General features: G+C 43.4%; 1 protein-coding gene across 1 annotated transcript in view; it reads right to left on the reverse strand.

The window, feature by feature from the left end:
* The window catches only part of Sfl (N-deacetylase and N-sulfotransferase sfl), a 230,607-nt gene that overhangs the window by 82,086 nt on the left and 130,088 nt on the right, over positions 1 to 18,433 (reverse strand). The window lies entirely within an intron of this gene.

Consider the following 18,433-nt stretch of genomic DNA (forward strand, 5'->3'; position numbering starts at 1 on the left):
AATTTTTATTCTTTTAATTTTATACAACCTTAAGTTTTTGTAATCAATGTACATTTCAAAGTAATGACCAACTGTCATTACTAATGACAGTTAACTTATTATTATTGTTTTTGTCTAACCAGATTTCGGATAGTACAACTAGTTTCATGAAAAATTGCCTGTCTATTTTTGCAGCTCACTGAAATTTTTTCTGTCCGTGAACGTGTTAATACGACTCGTTAAAAGTGACTGGATAAATTAGAAAAATCGTGAGACCATTATACAAGCTGGTGGAATATTCTCTAGTAAAATTATTTATTATAGAACGTGGTTGGAAAAATCAGGGAAATGGTAAGACCACTACAAATACACGTGGAACGTTGTCTAATAAAATTACAAATCTCTAAACGTGACTAGAAAAGTCGTAACACCACTATAAAAGCATGTAGACTAAAAAAAAATCACCTATCATTAAACATGACTAGAAAAATTACAGGAATCGTACGCCTGCTATCTGCTGAATCCATATTATACCGTACATATCTTCCTCTTTTAATTCTCCGTTCGAAACTTTTTTCAAACTTTCTTTTGTTTTTACCAGACCACTCTCCGAAAGGAACGAGAAAAGACTGCCATACTTCACGATTTAGTAACATCATTCCTCGGGCTTTAAAGCCCGATCGCTCGCACAAGAAAGAAATGATTTGGCTAGAAGGGAAAAAGGCGGGACTTTCATTGAGGGAACCTAAACGGCGAATAGAGACATTCGTGCAATTCCTGCGGGCAGTATTTCGAGAAAATCGGCTAAAATTCGATGCCGGGGTCGAGATCTCGCGGTTAAAAGTTGGCTCGCGTGCGTCGCGGCCGTTTCGCAGCCCGCGTTTCGGATTCCGCGCCATTAGCCGGAAACCGCGCGAGTCTCGAACGGTTCCGGGCGTGTCGGATCGAATCGCCCACGCCGCGCCGAGCCGAGCGGAGCGGAGCATAGAGCCACGCCGCGCCACGTCGTGCCATCCGAAATCTACATCCATAATCGCCGGTATGAAATTCAAATTGGATCCTTTTGTGAGAGCGCGGGGGACCCGGCTGGGCGCGCGAACTTGCCGCGGAACTTTTCCCCTGAAAAGGAAACGCCGCGGAAAGTATGCGGCCGTACACTTCGCGGGCCGCGAACTCCGAATACTTGGAATACTTGAGCCACTTCTTGCATCCCCCGGGGAAATTATATAACGTCCGTCTCGACGTCGATTTACAGTGCTTTTAGTCACGCTTTCTCCCCCCTCCCACCCCCCCCCCCCCCCACCTTGGCTCCCGGCCGAACTTGGACAAAGGGATTAGACCCGGGCGAAGATCGGGACGCAATCTTAATTGCATTAGTTCGAATCGTTCTCTCCCCCTTGCCCGGAGATCTCGGCGTTCCTACGACTTCAGTCCGATCTTCAACGAGATTCAACGAGCGAATATTTTGCGCTTGAGAGCCAAGACTCCGTAGATTCGCGATAAGGCAGAGTAACTACGTTACCGACAAAAATAGGCCTTATATGAGAATATTTTTCGCTGGGAAGGGCTCATTCGAAAGAGGAAGTTCCATCTAGTTCAATCTAGCGCGCGCTGGCCACGAGCTGACGAAATTATGCAGATATTTGGTAATAGTAGGGCTACCCATAAGTTTTAAAATAAATTTTTATGTTATTATATTCATTGTACCGATTAGGATCTGTAGAATTCAAGAAAGTTGGAGGACCACTCAATATCATACATTTAATTTTTCTCAATTTTTATTTCATGAACAACGAAAACTCTGTAGATCCGCGGTAAGGTAGAGCGACCACGTTACCGACAAAAATAGGCGAAAAATGGTTTTACGTGCGCCAACTTTTCGTCCTTATATGAGAACATTTTTCGCTGGAAAGGGCTCGTTCGAAAGAGGGAGGTTCAATCTAGCGCGCGCTGGCCACGAGCTGACGAACTTATGCAGATATTTGGCAATAGTAGGGGTACCCATAAGTTTTAAAATAAATTTTTATGTTATTATATTCATTGTACCGATTAGGATCGGTAGAATTCAAGAAAGTTGGAGGACCACTCAATATCATACATTTAATTTTTCTCAATTTTTATTTCATTAACAGCCAAAACTCTGTAGATTCGCGGTAAGGTAGAGCGACCACGTTACCGACAAAAATATGCGAAAAATGGTTTTACGTGCGCCAACTTTTCCTCCTTATATGAGAACATTTTTCGCTGGGAAAGGGCTCGTTCGAAAGAGGGAGGTTCTATCTAGCGCGTGCTGGCCGTGAGCTGACGAGATTATGCACATATGTGGTAATATAAGCGTTAGAAGTAGGCCAAAAATATTTGAAGGCCAGGATAGGTATCCTCATCCGAAATACGACGAAAGCCGGTACCGAGCCATCGTCTTATATCGGAATAAGACTGCACTCTCCTACCCGAACTTCAGAACTTACAATGGGACCAGATAGAAACAATCTATCCAGCCGGATCGAGAAAATCGAGGGGAATACGATGTACCCCCTCTCCGATGACCAGAGTAATATGTGACACGTTGCGCGTGCGCGACGGGGATTTAGTGGGAGACCAACCGTCACGTGACCAGTCTACGGTCTTTGTGGGAGACGTTGAAGCGTGCTCATGGTGGTGGAATGGGATAGTGGAAGGGGAAAAGGAGGAGAGGAAACAGATACCTAAACGGGCATCTTCAGGTGACACTGAATCTAACAGATATATGGAAGATCTAGGAGATCTTGCATCAACGGAGGAGCACTGAAGGTACTACCTAATCATCAGCATTTATAATGACATCAAACCGAGTAGAATCTAGCAAAAATCTAGAAGATCATTCATCGAACCTAGAATCGTCCAGATCCTCTATGCATTATTGAAACTTGAGCGTTTATGAAGCAAAGTAGAAGGGACCTAGCAGAGATCTGGAAGAAGTAGAAGAGATCCTCCATCGACGTTAGACTACCGCGAGCATGCAACTAAAAATGTATACCTAAACGGGCATCTTCAGGTGACACTGAATCTAACAAATATATAGAAGATCTAGAAGATCTTGCATCAACGGAGGAGCACTGAAGCTACTACCTAATCATCAGCATTTGTAATGACATCAAACCGAGTAGGACCTAGCAAAAATCGAGAAGATCTTTCATCGAATCTAGAACCGTCCGGATCCTCTATGCATTATTGAAACTTGAGCGTTTATGAAGCAAAGTAGAAGGGACCTAGCAGAGATCTGGAAGAAGTAGAAGAGACCCTCCATCGACGTTAGACTACCGCGAGCATGCAACTAAAAATGTATACCTAAACGGGCATCTTCAGGTGACATTGAATCTAACAGATATATAGAAGATCTAGAAGATCTTGCATCAACGGAGGAGCACTGAAGGTACTACCTAATCATCAGCATTTGTAATGACATCAAACCGAGTAGGACCTAGCAAGAATCGAGAAGATCTTTCATCGAACCTAGAACCGTCCGGATTCTCTATGCATTATTGAAACTTGAGCGTTTATGAAGCAAAGTAGAAGGGACCTAGCAGAGAAGAAGTAGAAGACCCTTCGTCGACGTTAGAGTACCGCAAGCATTGAGCTAAAAATGTTTCTTCGTTTCTTCGTTTTTCGGGATCGCCGAGGAGGGTTTTCTCCCGGGTCAGTTCCTCGGCAGCGGGATTTTCGCGCGTCGGTGTGCCGGGTCTACGAAGTGAACGGACGTTTTTTTCGTATAATGAGGATCAACTCCTTGTAGGGGACGAGATAGCGTTCCTTTCTCCCGGCGTTGCACAAAGCGACGGATTGCTCCACTCGGCATAAATCTGACGGCATTTTTACGATTACCGATAATCCGAGCGTCCCAAAGAACGAACCGGCGCGCAGCGGGGAAAAGGGGGGATCCGCTTTAAGGACGTTGAAAGAATCCACCGTTTTTACCCCGGACGAACCTTTCGCTGTTTCCGACGGGGGCCCTTCTGTAACTGGAAGGCTCGCAGGAATGCGCTCTTTTCAGCCTCCCTTTAAACCACTCCTTTCATCCTTAATCCCGTTGCGTAGGTGGAATTAACGTCTCTGATGTACCTTCGAGATCACAGGCTTAAGGGTAGCACCCCCTCGGGCATCGCTCTGTAGATCGTTCCGCGATAACTCGGCCCTGGATCCCTTAGAAAATCTAGATCAACCGGGCACGATTAATTACACGCCTCCGAATCGATTCCTCAGCAATTTGCTGAACATGTTATTGCATGTTTGGTATCAATTTATCTTTATTATTGAAACTAGCCTATTAACCCTAGATAACTGAGCTTTCGTATAAATGACGACCAGCAAGTATTGTTAACATAATTACTACGATTAATTCAATTTTTATATTCCACTTACACTAGTTCTTCGGAAGGTACAGTATTTTTGTTGCTAAATAAAAAGCATTTAACTATATTCGTATTTCTAATTGGCCTCGTTACTTCCACGCATCATAAACTTACTTATCTGGGGTTAGCATGAAAAGCCAAACCTATACAAATACAAATTCGGTCTTATATGTTCGCGTAACTACTATGTACTAGTTCTAAATTTATTTTATATTTGTCAATGATAAAAACCACCCTTAAAGAAAGCTCAGAATTTCTATACACTTATTAATAGTCTGTGGGTCTTTGTGAAAAATAAAAATTGTCTGCATAATAAAAATGTGTATCTTCTCTGAACGATTTTAATAAATTCGAGACAACATCGTAGTAAGGATTCCTTCCGAAGTTTCCATTGATTCGGCCATCGTTTATTAATTTCCTCAATAAATGCGTAAAATGATGGAAGCCACTCGGCAAAAATTTATTTCGCGAATCTGTCCAACCAAAAGGTTCAGCTTTTACAAATCGGAGCGGCACGATAATTAGGCCGCTGTAAATAATTAAACACCGCTGAAAATTATAGGTATTCCGCAAGGACAACAATGACCGCGAGGATCCACGAGCCGTGGCGAGCGTATAGATCGGGTCGCGAGCGATCCAACATCGTTTTCACATTAATGCGATGAAATGCAACGGACGCAACAAATGTTCGATGTCCACGGGCCGGTTACACGGCGCGGCCGTCGAGGGCCACTCGAAAGCTCGCCGTTGCGTCGACAGCCTCGAAAGCTCGTTTCTGTCTCGATTTGTCTCGCAACGCTCGTCCTTAATCGTGTAATCGTAAATACCGTAGGGATGGGGGGGGGGGGGGGAGCGCGGGTTATCGATTAGCAGAGAAGAGCCGAAACTTGTAAAGGGTCGACGGTCACACGGTTTACAGGGCGAAATCACGTCGGCGACGACGCGTTAATTGCTCGAGCATAATGCATCGACGGTGTTACACCTGCGCGAATGCGCCGAGGAAACTGTAATCCCGATTGTTAAGGTGGATCCTCGTGGCCGTTGGTGGACGCGTCGATCTTAAAACTTGTTACCGGGCTGTCCGGCGTAAGCCGGCCGAGTTTCGGAACTTTCAACGCGACGATTCTCCCGATACTATGCGCCCGCTGACTATAATGCTCTGCTCTGCCTCCGATCACTTTGGCGATCATGGTTGAGCGCTGTTCCCGCAATGGGCTGCGAAATTAGTAGGACTTCTCGCGTTTCTATTACCTACTTCATTTCAGTGCTGGGCAAAATAGCATTTCAAATAGAAAATAGTAAATAGTTTATTTTAGTTTTAAAGCATACCTATAATCATGCAAATAAAGTATGTTATTTATAAGAAAAAGTGTTTGAAATACTATTTAAAAGTAGTATTTTACTTGGAAATTATTGAAAATAGTGAGAGTTATTTTGTAGGACTGTGTGAAAATTTTCTGATATTTTGTTGCATGTAATGTTGTTAAGACATTGTCGTCTGTTTATCAACATGTAGGGAGAGGTCCAAACCGTATCGGAGTAGCAAAGACTCAGTTTGACGCAGCACCTAGTGTACCTGGTTGACGTATTCGCCGTGATAGAATTTTCAGTCTATTCGTAGTGTCACATTCGAAACTGAGAATCCTTGTGGAAGGCAATTAAAATATGTCGACAGATTGCGATACTTTAAATGAACAGGGTGTGGCTGTGGAAAACAGTATCAGTGACAAAATTCCATTGATTTTAGATGGGAAATTTTTCGCTATTAAAGAATGGAATAATTCATTGATTATAGTTTCGTATGTTAAAATATATAATTTATAATATTAACTATTTGCTCAACTTATTTTCATTGTAAGGAAATATTTGAAATACATATTTGAAATACAACATTCCAATATTCTATGTTATGTATCTGGTTATCAAAATAACAATATTTTATTTGCCGAAATTTTTCGTTCTATTTAACGTAGTATTTTATTTGAACCACATTAAATTATACTACTTAAAATAGTATTTTAAATAGTTTTTCCCAGGTCTGCTTCGTTTTCATTGAACATATCAGAAAAAAGTCTGCCGTGCAATCTGAATAAAAATGATTTGATAATTCTGCGATACAATTGTCTTGAATCCTAACACTGCCTTCTGGAGAACGTGTGGAGTAAACTATGAATGCAAAACGATGCTAAATGTCATTCCACAGGGTGTCCCAGAAAGAGTGTCGGCGAACGAAAGGGCTGGTGCCTACATGGATTATGACATGGACTATGTAAATCGTGTTAGATTTTGTGGATGGGTTCAAGAGCAGATACAGATTAATCCACATTTTTTCTCTTTAATACTATTTACCGATGAGGCTACTTTTACCAGCACTGGGCGTGTTAATTTACATAACACGCATTATTGGCCGATACAAAATCCTCACTGGCTACGAGGAATTGATCATCAAAGACGCTGGTCCATTAATGTGTAGCGTGAAATCATTGGGCAACAAATAATTGAGCCTTATTTCATTGACGGCACTTTTACTGAAAAATAAATTTTATCAAAAATATGATACGTTCTTAAGAAATACATTGCCAAAATTAGAAAACGTGCCATTAAGCGTTCGTCAGACAATGTGGTGTCAGCACGGTGGATGTCGAACACACTACGCTCGAAGGGTGAGAAGTATACTTAACGAATTATTCCCAAATCGATGGATGGATTAGACTGCATCTTGCAACGAATTCGCACAATTCTCGCATAGGCCCTTAAGGTCCTCGAGGAACGTCTCGGGGATGGTCCAGAGTTCCCGAGAGGCGGGGATCGCAAAAATGGCGAAGTCCCCGTGAAATCTGGAGCTTGTTAATGCTAGCATAGCTTCGGTTGGCCGGTAAACCGGACGCGCGGCGTACCTTAAACTTGATTAAGGGGGCCGGTTGGTGACAAGCTCGTAAAAGCGAGCCGCTCTCGCCACGGCCAGCATCCGGAAAGATCCATGGTGCGTGTTCTCACATATAAGCTTTCAAGTACGCTGGTAATCTGGTCCGAGAGAGATACGGAACGTCATCCTATCGTGCATCACGGCGTGGCTGCATGCCCGAAGTAAGCCTATTAGAGCGCGGGCTTATTAGAGGATGCCATCTGACCCAAATTCCGCGTTCCTATTGGCCAGAGGCGTAGCGACGCGCGGATAGACTTAATACGAATTTATGATAACGCTTCGGGGCTCGCGGGCCGGCTACGCTCGATAATCTTTCGCAGGAATGACGATGCAGTCAATGATTTTTATCGCCGTGCGCGTCTTCTCGCCTGGCCTCGCGAGACGCTGAGATGGATCAGGTGGTCGGAGATTAGGGTCGTGCGGAGCCATTCTTTGTATGATTGTGGCCGGAGAATTGAGATCAAAGTGATCCATAGCCGTTCATTCTACTAGAATCGCTAATTAATCCTTCAGAGACCACGTCTGTACACTGACTCTGAAGAGTAGGTTAAAATTTATTGCACGAGGTCGAATCATTAGGTGCGGTACACTGTCGTGCGTTATTACTAGACTGCAGATTTTACGCATTTATCGCAAAAATGGGTGAGTGAAATTTTAAACAGTAGAAAAATTAGGAGAATTCAAGAATATCATTGTATACTTTAAAATTTAATAAAACCACTAAAGGGAGAAATAAATTCCTTGTCTTGCAACTAGTGCGAACAATTTCTAGTTTGCATAAATATCCACAGTCTACTTATTAACCCTTTGAATATTAACCCATTGCACTCGAAGCTATTTTCACTACAAAACGAAAGATTTTTTCCACCTAGAATATTGACCTTCTATATACTTTCTTTTCATGTTATACATACGAAAATGGTGGAATTTATTGTAATTTATTGTATTAATTTATTGTAATTTATTGAAGACAAACAAACTTAATAATGTAAAAAATATTTTGAATAATGATACAGCAATTTTCAGTGATGCCTTACAGTCACCATTCGAGTGCTAAGGGTTAAATATAAGTAATTTAACTGTTGCATCAAATAAAGAAACTAAGATTTAGCGATTAACGTGTCAACTTCTACTCTCCTGATTTCCAGGATCTCAAAATCGCGGTGCATGGTCAAATTTTCAGTCCAGCCGTAGATGACCGATTCCCTTTCACCTTCGCTGTTGCTGCCAAGTTTTAACGAAGAGCATTAAGCAAGAGGAAAAAGCCGTAGGTTCAAGTTCCCCGCGTTGGCCTAATTTCGAGCGTCGATAATCGTTCCGGTAAACGCTCGAGGGGGAAGGGGGATCGAAGATCACGGTAGTGGAGTCTCGATTGCGACGATGAAGTCCTTCGAATGGACAGAATCACGGTCCCGGGAATGGTCCTCAATTAAACGGTCGCAGGGTCAGTTGTACGCGACCGAAAACAGCGAAAGGGAGAAAGCGGACGGATCGCGCGACTCGAGGTAACATCGATTAAGGTAGAAAGCAGGAGCGATCGATCATCGACGGTAATAAAGAGCTTCCGCCGGGGTGAAACGCTCTGCACGCGCGTGTCCCATTTAGCATCGTGGCCAGATTCGAATATCTCCGTGTCGATACATCGTGCCAAGATTGGTACACATGCAGGGGAGGATGAAGATTAGAGTGAACACGGTGATTCCAGTCGAGCGCTGTTCTCGGCCGGGCTTTAACGCGACACTTATCTGTTACAGTCGACGATTTCCCACAAATGCAGATTAAATTTCTTTCATAAATCTATTATATTCTCGTACAATTTCGATGCTTCTCCTACGTAATACAAGCAGCATTTATTATCGAGTATTAAATATTGAGTGCTATGTTTATGAGTAATAAATATAGGTGAGCAAACGTGTACTTATTTACGAGGCAAGAGCAGTGTGCGGATTCTTTTGAAAAATAAAGACTGTCTGCATCTACTGCATGAACCTGACGTAAAATAAAAATTTACTTCGACTCTTGACATTATGGAACGGGTCACGATAAATGTGCAATTGGAGAATTGAGGAAAAGGAGAAACGAACGAAAAAATTAATTGTGGAATTGAACAAATGCAGAAAAGAAACTATTAGGAATTCTGTCATTGAAGAAATTAGGAATTCTGTCATTGAAAAAATTAAGAATTGTGGAATTGAAGAAATGAGGCAATAAAGAAACGAAGAAATTAGGAATTGTGGAATTGAAAAAATTAAGAAACGGAGAAATTAGGAATTGATGAAACGGAGGAATGAAAAAATGAAGAAATGTAGAAACGAAGAAATTGGGAATTGTGGAATTGAAGAAACAAAGAAACGGAGAAATTAGGAATTGTGGAAGAAATGGAGAAAAGAAAAATTAGGAATTATGCAAGTGAAGACGATAGGAATTGTGGAATGGAAGAACTTGGGAATTGTGGAATTGAAGAAATTCGGAATTGTAGAATTGAAGGAATAAAGAAACGAAGAAATTAAAAATTTTGAAAATGAAGAAATTAGGAATTGTGGAATTGAAGAAACTAGGAATTGTGGAATTGAAGAAATTAGGAACGGTGGAATTGAAGAAACTAGGAATTGTGGAATTGAAAAAACTAGGAATTGTGGAATCGAAGAAATCGGGAATTGTGGAATTGAAGAAATTGGGAATTGTGAACTTGAAGAAATTGGGAATTGTGGAATTGAAGAAAAGAGGAAATAAAGGAACGAAGAAATTAGGAATTGTGGAATTGAAGGAATAAAGAAACGGAGAAATTAGGAATTGTGGAATTGAAGGAATAAAGAAACGAAGAAATTAGGAATTGTAGAATTGAAGGAATAAAGGAACGAAGAAATTAAGGAAATGGATAAATTAGGAATTGTAGAATTGAAGAAACTAGGAATTGTGGAATTGAGGAAATTAGGAAATGAAAGAATGAAGAAACGAAGAAATCGATCCCAATTGAAGTAGAGTAAAACCATGTGAATTTGTTTTGATCAAGCAGAAGTGTCGACCGAGGGTTAATCGTCGCCGGTCGGAGCGCCGAAGCGTTTTGACGAAGCCAATGGATGAGGCCTAATGGATCACTGGAATTATTCAGAGCGTGGTTCGCGGAATTCGACGCTTTAGCTAACAACATCGACCTCAATCGTATGATTATTTAAGGCAAGGTACACCCCGTGGCTGTACCTGGCCCAGGTTACGTCAACGTGCTTGTAAATCTCTGCTAAGAGTTCCCCTACACCCGGTTACGTCGAGAGAACGCTCGTTAACTTCGCGGGGTCTCGTGAATAACATACACCTACGAACGGATATGTGCTTCTTGACGGGAAGGAATTCTTAATCGAGCGGTGCCAGGCGCGATCAAAATTTCACCAGTCTGATATCCATGCTTCCCTCACAGGGGGGGGGGGACAACAAGAGAGGATGCACCTCGGGGAATGCATTTTGAAACTGTGCGGTACGAGCCAAAACGTTCTCTCGTACTGTGCATTTTCTTTCAAAAATCGATTCAATTTGAATGAAATTCAAATGTGGATCCTATTGTTCAAAACAAATACAATTCACTTTAAGCGAAGCAACTTCGGGGGACAAAGTGAACCAGGAGGACCCAACTAGCAATTTTTCCGAAACGATAGCACTCTCGGTGTCCTAATTCGCGTTTCCCCGAGTCTGTTCGACACGCGACGTCTTCCGAACGCCTCGATCTTCCATCAAATATTCTAATTCGATCGTCGAAGGCGAGAATACACGTAAAGGGAGTCCCGTAACGGTGGGACGCTAATAAAGGCCTTCACGGGGTGACACGAGCCCCTCGAAAGGCAATTTTAGATTACGGCCGCCATTGTCGCCTATCAACAGCCGATTAAATTACACCAAGAATTGCCTCGAACATGGCACGGTGAAAGAGAGTTCGAAAATGATGGTCGGGCGTGGTGGGGGGTGGGGGGGTGAGGGGAAATCGCCTCGAATTACCGCCCCGTGTACCAGGGCCTCTCGTACTTCTCGTGCGGATAATCGAATTACACCCGAGGCGTTTCCTCCCTTCTTTTCCCCGGGGCGATCGGTTCCTGGGCACCTCCCTCTCTTTCTCCGTTCGACGAAACAACGTTTCCGGCAACGGGAATCGAAGATCGCATAGATTCCACGCACCCTGGGGTTGCAAAACTTGTGGAGAATCACGAGATATGAAGAGGTAACTCGGTTCGCGGAACTACTGTTTCGCCGAGTTTGCAACCCCTAAGAGGCCAGGGATCCTCCTCGGAATTTCGAAAGGAAATATCTCCAGTAACAGCACGTAGGAATCATTTTTATTATCGTTATCGAGTTTCTCTTACTTACGACTATTTTATTCTCTGTTATTTGCAAAGACAATCACGTGCGCCTCTATCTAAAAGTTACCAATACAACACGAAGCAACGTACAAATTCGCAAACACTACGATCAGAAGTTTAACAGCGGTACAAAATGGCAGTTGCATTATCGAGGCAAGATTCCGAGCACTCTTGAACAATTAGCAAGCAATCTGAACTTTTTGAATGCTCCCGCGATCTCGAGTCGCGTTTATCTTTTGTCCATGGCTGCCGGAAGAATTCGGAGTTTTAGCGATTCGTCATTTCCGTGGAATTCCTGCAGACAAAGCTGCGCAGCATGATGGATAGGCCGCGGAATAATGGCAGGAGTGGTTCGCGTGGATTTCACTAGCTTAGGAATCGACGGGCCGCGGCAGCGGCGGGCGGCTGCATTGTGAATTTGCAACATAGCGGCCGCGCTGGGATTATTGATCATTCGTACGCGACGGTGAATAAACTATGAGCTTGTATGCAAATTCATATTTTAGCGGATTAATTTACAGCAGCGTGTAACGGGAAGTTTCATTTCGCCAAGGGTTTTATTGAATTCGAAGTAATTGAAGCATAGTTGCGAGAGCATTCCCGCCGACTCTGATAGCATAATTATATCCGCGAGCGGCATAATTCATGATTCTGCAATACCTTTGCGACTACGGGCCGCCGTTGGGATCTCGCCGATTTTTTTTCCCGTTAGGAAATCATGCAACCTTGAAGAAAAATCCGGTTGCGAAGCCATCCATTGGCGTTCGCTTTACGATTGATTAATAGAGTCGAAATTAGCCGTAGGGATTAGACAAAATCAGTGCTAATTCTTTGATACAATAGCAAGTGAGAAGGTAAGAGTCTTGATATTAATTATTTGTTCAATCTCGTTGCACTTCGCTATCATAAAGTGCAATCTTCCATCTTAAACTTAACAGCAAATTGTTAATTTTATTGTGTGCAACTTCGAATTTTCTTTTGAACCCGAATGGCACTATCATAAAGAGCGCTCTTTCAGCTTTAATTTCAGCCTTCAAACTTTTGAAAATTCCTGCGGGAACACTTTTTAAAATCGACTTGTAGTGACCCCTTAAAATCCACTAATTTTTATACGAAATACCAACCACGATCTTATAAATTTTTTACGTAATTTCGAAGTTTCTTTTGAACCTACACGGGCCTATCATGAAGAGCGCTCTTTCAGCTTTAATTTGAGCCCTCAAAGTTTTGGAAATTTCTGTGGGAATATATTTTAAAATCGACTTGTGCCGCTTAAAATCAACTAATTTTTCTACGAACTACCGTCCACTAGTTTATAATTTTTTGACGTAACTTCGAAGTTTCTTTTGAACCTAAACGGGCCTATCATGGAGAGCGTTCTTTAAGCTTTAATTTGAGTCCTCAAACTTTTGATAATTCCTGCTAGAACACATTCTAGCGAATAATCGCCTCATGGTTGCAAAGGGAAGGACCAAGGAGTTATCGAAGGACTAATACACCAAATCAGGAGTTACAAAAATTAGAAAAAGTAATAGCTAATTATTTCGAATTCCATCATCGAATTCCACTATTTCGTCTCAAACTCGCAAGGTACACATACCTGATTCTCGAAACGGTCTCTATTTCTAAAAACTTGTTTGAGCCTCTCACGTGAAAAGAGAACCAGAAAAATACACCGAAATAATGAAGCCAGGGAAATCTCTCGCCGACGAACAGAACTCGTTTCACCTTGTCGAACCAACGACCCCATTAACCCGTTTCAAGGAATATTCAGGGGGATGCAACATCGTAGAACAGCCCTATCTGCTTTTTACCGTGGCCGGCGCCAGAGGCTCGCGTGCACCGTCTACATTTTCTCGATCTTCCGCGCCAGAAGCCCAACAGTCGGCGACTATCGACGTCAGATAAAAAAGAAACGAAGAAGGCAAGCCTCGGTGGCGCGCACCTAACGAGGAAAGGGCAACTTAGGCGGCCGAGGATCGAGCGGAAAGGGTGTTCGCGGTTCTTCCGGTAATTTGCGCCGGGGCTGCCTTGCTGGCGAAACTTTTTTACATCTGAAAAATTGGTCCAAGTTCCAACGTTCGACCGGCTACGCTAACCTAACCCAGATGGAACGATACTTGGTAAATACCGGATCCAGTTCGACTTTTTCACTGCTCACGCTTTGATAGTCTTGATGGATCGCTGGCGAGTTTTATCATTTTTCTGGCGCTTTCATCTCTTCTCGACTCTGCGTTATGTTCTGGTAAATATAGAAACGCCTAGTACTCATTTTTATGCTTATATACATCACACAAAAATTCGTATCAATTAAACACTTACTTGGCTTCGAATATACAGTGCGTTAATTTGCACATTTTACACTTCGTCTTATGTGTTGTGGACGACACAATTTTTATTGTACTATGAAGGGACAGAATCCATTGGGGAAAAGGACAACAATAACTTAATTTCTCGAGGGTAGAACCTTCTCAAAAACAAAAGAAAAAATAAGAAATTTTTTTTACTTTCTGCGCACCTGACCAAAAAGTTTGCAAAATAAGATTAGAACTCGCCAGAAAATGTCTTTTCTCGGTAAGAAGTCAAACAATTTTTCCGGTTAGAATAGGTTCGGCCCTTCGGTACTTGGAAATCTTAGGTATCGTTTGCTAAATTATCCTAAGCTTCCAGAGAAAGTGGAAAGGAATTGCGGCAAGCTAGGTCGCGGCTATAAGCGAAGAGCGTCACGTCGAGCGGGCTGGTTACAGGCTGACGACATCTACTCACGTTACACGGGGCAAAACGTTCCGCGCGGAAAGTACCGATTAGGATCCATTAGCATCGCCGCCGTCCCGGCCGAGAAATTCCCGTGGCTCTGGCGAGAAAGCATGCACAGTGCACACGGAAAATACGGCCACGCCTAGCCGCGTGCATTCGGATGGCTCGAATGATTAATCGCGTGTCGCGTTCAATGCACTTTCTCTTGCCGTGAACCGTCGCGATCAATTCGATTAATTGGCGACCACGTGTAAAACGCGTTGTCACTCGCCCGAAGACGAATCCATCCCAACAACATTTGTAACAAATATCAGATGGAATTTAAAATGATGGGTAAAAGAATTTGGAAATGTTGATGCTGATGCAGAAACAGTCTACTAACTACCTGACCTACTTTTGATCATCGATAGACGAGTTCGATACATTTACCGCATTTTTAATGTTGAAATGAATCTTGTTTCTTTCAAAAATTTCCTTCGAAATTTTCTATAATTCCTAATATTAAATTTCACATTTAATAATTAAATTCTTAAGACACGTGTTGGTTAGGTATTGCAAGTAACTGGTGTGTGTTGCCTTATAATAGAGAGGATTGCGCTTTAGATTCTGTGTGATTTTGTTACTATAATATGCATACTCTTGGGAATTATTTAACCTCTTAAGCACTGTACGCCACTATAGTGGCTTCCGTGGAAAGCATCAGTTGGAACGGTACGAACCACTATAGTGGCTTTTTTGCCATCCGCGGCCAGACGCGCCGTCCCTGGAAAACGGAGTTGCGGACGAGTAGCGTCGTACCTGGGAGATAGAGTTGCGGACAATAATAATTAATAATGATCTACGCAAATGTTCTTACAATTTCAAAAAATTGTACTTGCTAATACTTGCAATTACCTTGTAACGCACTATCAAAAATAGGCAGAACATTTTTGGGGTCGTGGAAGATTCCATTGGACCATCGGAGGCTCATGCAGCACACAGACGGCATTGTAATCCCTATTGTCCTCAGCATTAATATTTCCTGGCGCAATTATATCCGTCTCCCAACCAGCATTGTGATCAATTCCGTTGGCCCAGTGTGGCGAATTGTTGGCCCCGAACTATCGAATAGGGTTGTCCTAATTTTTCAAGTCTTGATTTTTTCTGCTCCCCCTCCCTAAACTGTGACACTTGCTTCCGAATTCGGCACACATCATTTTCTCAGCAAACGTCACAATTTAGGGCGGTGAGGCTAACAAAATGTTTGACCCCCTATAGCTTGTTGGCCCCAACTATCCAATAGGGTTGTCCTAATTTTCAACTTTCGATTTTTTCTGGTCCTACCCCCTAAATTGGGACACTTGCTTCCAAATTCGACACACATCGTTTCCTCAGCAAACGTCACAATTTAGGAGGGTAAGGCTAAAAAGTGTTTGACCCCCTATAGTTTGTTGGCTCCAACTATCCAATAGGGTTGTCCTAATTTTCAACTTTCGATTTTTTCCGGCCCTACCCCCCCTAAATTGCGACACTTCCAAATTCGGCACACATCACTTCCTCAGGAACCGTCACAATTTAAGGGGATGAGACTAAAAAACTGTTTGACCCCAATATAGTTAAGGATCACCATACTGTCTAAAATCGTCGGATTAACCCGAAGGATCGGCGACGTCCGCGACATCCTTTCATTTCTCGTTCCGTTACGTTTCCGTTCTGCAACGTTCACGGAATCGCGGACAACGCGGTGTCTCCGCAACGTTTCCCGATCTCAGGAACGTGACCACGCGACGCCAAATTGCTCGGACGGTTTTTCCGTCGGGGGTAGCTACCCCTCTGAGGAAGCCGCCGGGGGTTGGTCGGCTCGTTGAGAGGTTGAAAATCGAGCCGGAGGGTAGAGAGAACGGGGGAAAAAGAAGCGTCGAGGAGAGATCAAGCTGACGGCGGGGGGTGGAAACGGAGGGTGGAAGAACCCCATCAGGGACGGCGGTGGGCATCCGGCAATTTACGGACGTCCGGCGAAACTGATTTTCGAGGCGACAGAAATTACTTCTTCGGGAAGTCGCGGCCGCCTGACGCTGTCCGTCTCTCTTAGATCTCGAAGCGTGGCCGCCTTCCAGCGATTTCTGTCGACCCTCTTTCAGCGACAGAGGGTGCTGCACCCCTCTCAAGGGTGCTGTGCCAGTCGCCCGAGCGAATCTTGGCTTCCCGATGAAACGGGAGACACTTAAGAATCTCCTGCTTCCTTCGATCATTCTAGTCGAAAGTAATATATGAATTCATACCCGGCGATTCTTTCAATTTTTCCGTTGGTTCACATTGAAGCCAGCCATTTTTCTTTGGTTTCAATTTCACCCCGATTTATTAATGTTTTCGCACGCCACTTTGATATTTCTCTTGATCTTCAAAAGCCCTATCGTAAAGAGCGTTCTTTGAACTTCAATTTAAGCCGTTGAACGTTCAAAAATTGTCGAACAATCCCTTCGTGGTTGCAAAGGGACTCAGTTACCGAAAGACTAACACACCGAGTTGAGAGCCACAGAATTGTACAATTGGCTTATTTGATGGAAAAGTAAATTTACATTATAACATTAGGTTTTCACACTCAAGTATACAACATGTTCATTTCATTATATTCACAAGATCTTAGAAGCAGTCTCCTATTCCCAAAAATTGTTTGAACTCTTCTGTCTCTTCCTCGAACTTCACAAGAAGCCTCAGAAATTTCTCGTCGACGAACAGAACTGCTTTCACCTGTCGAGCCGAGTTAGCTTATGTGTGCTACCATTGTCCGATTGTATCTACCGCTTGTTAAAACCGAAGTCAGTCCCATTGATTGTAAGATATCTTGGGTATCGTCAGCAGAATTACTCTAACTTCTAAGTTTCCGCAGAAGGTAGAGTGGAATTGCTGCAGGCTAGGCGGCGCCATGAGCGAAGAGTGTATTTAGCAACAGGGGGTGCTGCGCCCCTCTCAAGGGTGCCAGTCGCCTGGGCGAGTCTTGGCTTCCCGGTGAAACGGGAATCGAGCTCTAACCACCCTCTGGCAACGCTATTGCCTCGCCCTCGGCTTTCGGGTCCCTCTCTCTCTCTCTCTCTCTGTCTCTCTAGAGAGAGGGAGAGAGAGAGATTTTCGGGGGATCGCAGTTCCGCCTACCTCTCTGGCTACGGCGAAAATATCTCCGATTTCGACAGGATATTTCAATCCCCGCCCCGGCGAGAAAGGGAAACGCTGCGTGTTTCGATTCCGAGTATATTAAATTCGCTCTCGGGGTTCGCGCGGCGAGCCGACTCGACGCGACGCGACGCGACGCGACGGAAGGCCCCGAAGCCCGTGTTCGCCGCCTTTGAATCTGGTCAACGGCGGAAACAGGGCTGCGAACCATCCAATTGCCTCCTCTCGCCTGAACGGAAAGGGTGAATGGCGAAAAGTTCAACGGCAATGATCGAAAGTGGATGAAATTGATCCCGGGAAAAAGATTCCAACGCCCGTCGAATGGTTGACGGGTATTTAACCCTCGAGCTCTAGGCCTATGCCCGAGTCATTTCTGACCCGCATCGATATTTCACTAATACGTATTGTGACGTTCGTTCGAGCCTTAGACTATACGGTGTGCCCCAAAAATGTACTTCCTTGAGAACGGTGATTCCTGAGGTCATTTGAAGTAACTTTTTCCGTTAAGAAAATGTATGATAAAACACCGACAAGGAACACTATCCAAGTGTAACACGCTGATTTTAGCGAAATTTTAATACTATGAGATTTTGCTGAAAAATATTTGACACTTGATCTATATCTATGGGGTGAAAACAGCCCTCGGAGTTGAGGGTAAAATATTTTTTTTAAATATCTCCAGAACCAGGGGGTGTAGGACAATATTTTTTCAATTGTCAGAGAAAGTTATTTGTTTAGACAATAATTGGACAGTGTCCCTCGCGAGCAATAGAAATGATCGGTGCGTAGGTATTGGTTCGTAGAAATGATAACGAAGATCGTTTTCATTTCGCAGAGAAACGAGCAATCGAATCGAATTGTTTCGAGCGAAAAATCATTTGGTTGTC

The sequence above is a fragment of the Halictus rubicundus genome, chromosome 2 (genome assembly GCF_050948215.1).
Source record: "Halictus rubicundus isolate RS-2024b chromosome 2, iyHalRubi1_principal, whole genome shotgun sequence".
NCBI classification, from domain to species: Eukaryota; Metazoa; Arthropoda; class Insecta; order Hymenoptera; family Halictidae; genus Halictus; species Halictus rubicundus.